The sequence below is a fragment of the Echinops telfairi genome, unplaced genomic scaffold (genome assembly GCF_000313985.2).
Source record: "Echinops telfairi isolate 266 unplaced genomic scaffold, ASM31398v2 ScPeMD7_7475;HRSCAF=8513, whole genome shotgun sequence".
Classification (NCBI taxonomy): domain Eukaryota; kingdom Metazoa; phylum Chordata; class Mammalia; order Afrosoricida; family Tenrecidae; genus Echinops; species Echinops telfairi.
In genome coordinates, this window is record NW_022111379.1 from 28389758 (window position 1) to 28394800 (window position 5043).

Consider the following 5043-nt stretch of genomic DNA (forward strand, 5'->3'; position numbering starts at 1 on the left):
ACCACTGGTCCTATAGGGCTCATCCGTCCTGGATTCCCTGTATTTTCAGTTCCTATCTGTACCAGTGTACCTCCTCTGGTCTAGCCAGACTTTTGACGAAGTCTTTTGATGTACATAAGTGCTTTATTTTGTTAGGTCCCAGTAATCTATTTTGTCATCACTACGAGTGCTTCCTTTGTTATAACTGGTTGTCCTTGTATGCCCTGCATTAGGGCTCTGCGTTTGCTCCCATTTTCTAGTTGAGGATCCTGATAGTTTTAGAGCTTACATTTAGGTCTCTGATCCATATCTAGTTCATTTTTTGTGCATGGCAAGAGGTATGGGTCATATTTCATTCTTCTGTAGATGGATATCCAATTTTTCCACCACCATTTGTTGATAAAAGAGGGCATCTATTTCCATTTAATGTATCGTGGTCATTGGCTGAAAGGACCATCACTTGTCTGTAGTTGGACTCTTTTATTTCCGAGTTTTCTATCCTGATACAAAGATCTATGGCTCTATCACTGTAGTATCAGGCTGCTTTGAATACTGTGGGTGTGTAATAGGTTTTGAGGTGGGGTAGCAGAAGATTTCCTACTCTGTTTTTCTTTTTGAGAAGTTATTTGGTTATCTTGGGCCTTTTTCCTCTCTATAGAGTTGGTAATTATTTTTTCCATTTCATTAAAGAATGACATTGGGATTTGGATTGGAGTTATTTTGTATTTGTAGATTGCTTTAAATAGTATTGACATCTTTACAATATTAAGTCTTCATATCCATGACTACGGGATATCTTTGCATTTGTGTAGGTCTCTTCTGGTTTCTTTTTAATACCCTGTAGTTTTCTTTGTAAAAGTCTTTTGTGTCTCTGGTTAGGTTTATTCTTAGGTATTTCATCGTTTGTGTGGCTATTGTCAATGCTATTGTTTTCTTGAAGTCTTTTTCAGAGTTCTTTTCTCCAGTATTCAGGAGTCTGATTGGCTTCTTCTTGTTATCTTTGTATACTGCTACTTCATTAAATCCCTCAATTTTTTCCAACAGTCTTTTTGTAGAGAGAGACCTTAGGTTGTCACTATATAAAATCATATCTGCAAATAGTGAAAGTTTCACTTTGTTTTTGCCAAATTATATTCCTTTGATTGCTTTTTGTTGTCTAGTACTTCTGGCTAAGACTGCCAGCAAAATGTTGAATAAGAGTGATAATAAGGGTTATCCTTGTCTAGTTCCTGTTTTTGGTTTTTCCCCACTGAGTGTGAGATTGGCTTTTTAATTTTTTCTTTTTTTTGGCATATGGCCAAAAAAATGTGTTGAGGAATTTCCTTTCTATTTTTTTTAAAATCATTTTATTGGGAGCTCGTACAATTCTTATCACAATACGTACATACATCCATTGTGTCAAGCACATTTGAACATTTGTTGCCATCATCATTCTCAAAACATTTGCTTTCTACTTGAACCCTTAATATCAGCTCCTCATTTTCCCCCTCCCTCGTGAACCCTTGATAATTTAGAAATTATTATTATTTTGTCATATCTTACACAGTCCAGCATCATCTTCATCCACTTTTCTGTTGTCCATCTCCCAGGGAGGAGGCTATACGTAGATTCTTGTCATCAATATCCCTATTCTACCCCACCTTCCCTCCACCCTCCAGGTATCGCCACTCTTACCACTGGTCCTGAAAGGGTCATCTGCCCTGGATTCCCTGTGTTTCCAGTTCCTATCTATACCAATGTACAACCTCTGACCTTGCCAGATTTGTAAGGTAGAATTGGGATCATGATAGTGAGGGGTGGGGGGATGAAGTATTTAAGAACTAGAGGAAAGTTGTATGTTTCATCATTGCTACCCTGCACCCTGACTGGCTCGTCTCCTCCCCACAACCCTTCTGTAAGGGGGTGTCCAGTTGCCTACAGATGGGCTTTGGATCTCCACTCTGCACTCACCCTCATTTACAATGATATGATTTTTTGTTCTTTGATGTCTGATACCTGATCCCTTCGACAGCTCGTGGTCACACAGGCTGGTGTGCTTCTACCACGTGGGCTTTGATGCTTCTGAGCTAGATGGCTGCTTGTTTATCTGCAAGCCTTTAAGATCCCAGATGCTATATCTTTTGATAGCTGGGCACCATCAGCTTTCTTCACCACATTTGCCTATGCACACATTTGTCTTCAGTGATCATATCGGGAAGGTGGGCACCCATTGATAAGATTTTTTGTTCTTTGATGTCTGATACCTGGTCCTTTCTACACCTCGTGATCACACAGGCTTGTGTGCTTCTTCCATGGGGGCTTTTGATGCTTCTGAACTAGATGACTGCTTGTTTATCTGCAAGCCTTTAAGACTCCAGACGCTATATCTTTTGATAGTTGGGATGGTGTCCTTTCTATTTCTTATTGAGTATTTTTATTACGAATGGATGATGGATATTGTCAAATGCTTTTTCTGCATCTATAAATGTGATCATGTGGCTCTTATTGTTTATCTTGCTTATGTGGTGATTACATTGACTGTTTTTTTTTAGTGTTGCACTATCCTTGCATCCCTGGTATGAATTCCACTTGGTCATGTTGGTCATGATGAATTTTTTTTATATATATTGTTGAAGTCTGTTGGCCAAGATTTTGTTGAGAAATGTTACATCTGTGTTTATGAGGGATATTGATCTGTGGTTTTCTGTGTTTGTGAGGTCATTGCCTGGTTTGGGAATCAGAGTCATCCTGGCTTCATAGAATGAGTTTGAGATTTTCTGTCCCTTTCTATGTAGTGGAAAAGTCTGTGTTGAATAGTGATAGCTCTTTCTGGAATACTTGGTAGAATTCACCTATGAAGCCATCTGACCCTGGGCATTTCTTAGTTGGAAGTTTCTTTATAACTTTGCCTATTTCTTCTTTTGTTATATGTCTGTTCAAGTTTTCTATGTTTGTTCAGGTTTTCAATGTCTACATTAATTTGGGTAGAGGATATATTTTTGAGTATTTCTCCATGTCTTCTAGTTATCAAATTCATTGGAATACAATAGTACTATGTTATTAATTTTTTTATTTCATTTGTATCTGTTTTGATATCATCCTTCTCAACTCTAATTCTAGATATTTGCATCTTCTCTTTCTTTTCCTTTGTTAAGTTTGCTACAAGTTTGTCAATTTTGTTGATCCTTGTAAAAGACCAACTTCTAGTCTTGTTGTTTTTCCTATTACTTTTATGTTTTCCAGTTCATTTATTTCTGCTGTAATTCTCATGATTTCTTTTTTCTGTAATTGAAGGGTTTATACAATTGGCTATGTACTAATGCTGGAGGCGTGTGTTAAAGTGTTGAACATTATTTTCTCCCCCTTATTAAAATGTGTGAATTGAGTGCTATGTACATTGTCCCCTGATAACTGCTTTTACTCTGTCTCATAGATTTTGTTATGTTATGTTATCATTCTTTTTTTGTTGCAAGGGACCTCTTAATTTCATATATAATTTGGGCTACTTTTTAAAGTAGAGTGTTGTATTTCCATATGTTTTTCTTAATGTTCTTGCTGGATTATTGATTTCCAGTTTTATGGCAGTGTGATCTGAGAAGATACTTTATATGATCTGTATATGTTTCGTATGTTATGTGTTTGTTTTGGGCCTAGCTTTTGGACTGTTTTATATTGCATACCATGCTTGCTGGAGAAGAACATGACACTTTTTATCACTTGGAGAACTCTTTAAATATCGAGGAGGTGGCTGGTTGATTGTGTTGGTCAGTTCTTCAGTTTCTCTGTCGAGTTTTTTTCCCTATGGATCTATCTTTCCTTGAGGGTAGTATATAGAAGTATCCAACCTGGGAGTGGTGTAACGAGGTCTCTGCAACTGTTGATCTGGTGATCTCTTTTCTTCTCTGTGAGGATTTGGTTAATGTATTTTGAGCGTCTTTTATTAGGTATGTGTATGTTTATTTTGGCTATATGATCTTTGTCTATTGATCCTTTGATCATTATGTAACGTCCATTCTTCTCTCTCATTAAGTCGTTTACTTTGAAGTCTTATTTTGTTGGAGATTAATATTGCCACTTGTGCTAGTTACATAATCTCATGTCAACTTGAGTACTAAAGAGTGAAGGGGTGGAGTCTAGCCTGTCAATCTGGTCACAGGCTGATGCCTCCTTGTGGGCATGGCCTTCTCCTGAGGATTCTGGGAACTTCCTCTCTTCCTCCTTTCAGGCAGGATGCATTCTCTTTCTGCTTCACCTTCCTGTTAAGGAGCATTTTCAGATAGCTGCAGCTGCCAGCACTGAGATGCTTCCACTGCCACTGGATCCACAAGACCTTTCACCCACTGGCCTGGTATCTTCCTGCAATCAGCATCATTACATGTGCTATGTGAGTCTGAAGAGGAATTTACGTGTTGGATATAGGGCTAATATGGAACTTATGGACTTGATTTGGACTGGGCTGCAATGTTTTATTGGTATCCAATTGCTCTTTGATATAAAGCTCTCTCTTACACAAATATGAGTGTTCACTGAATTTGTTTCTCTAGTCAACCTGGACTAATACACCACTTCTGCCTTTTGTGGGTTACCATTGGCTAGGTAGATTTTTGCCATCCTTTGACTAGTAGTCTATTTTGTCTGTGAGTTTGAAGTGTCTCTTGAAGGTAACATCAATGAGTCTTGTTGCCAATCCAGTCTGCTACTCTTTGTACTTTGAATGGTTCATTTAGTCCATTGACATCCGGTGTTGTTATTTTTAAATGTGGATTAGTTGGTATCATTTGGTAGGATTTATGTGTGTGGGGGACTTAATAGTCTCCTTGTTACCCCTCTAGACCTGCTGTTTTGGATGGTGTTTTCAGTGTGTTGGTTTCATATTTATGGTAGTTTCATGTTTACTTGTTGCTATTGTTGATTTTCTTTTAATAGAAATCTAATTAATATTTTGTGATGTTGGTTTTGCTTTTATGAATTCATTAACATTTTCCTTAATATAGAATACTTTTATTTCTTCTTCATAATTGCTGGATAATGCTGGATATAGGATTCTTGGTAGGCAGGTGTTCATTTTTTTTTCCTTTTTTCTTT

The 5043-nt window shown here is 37.5% G+C and overlaps 1 protein-coding gene across 1 annotated transcript in view; it reads left to right on the top strand.

Annotated features, from left to right (window-relative positions):
* Nucleotides 1–5043, top strand: part of GABRA5 (gamma-aminobutyric acid type A receptor subunit alpha5) — a 160788-nt gene that overhangs the window by 53232 nt on the left and 102513 nt on the right. The gene's annotated exons all lie outside the window — the stretch shown is intronic.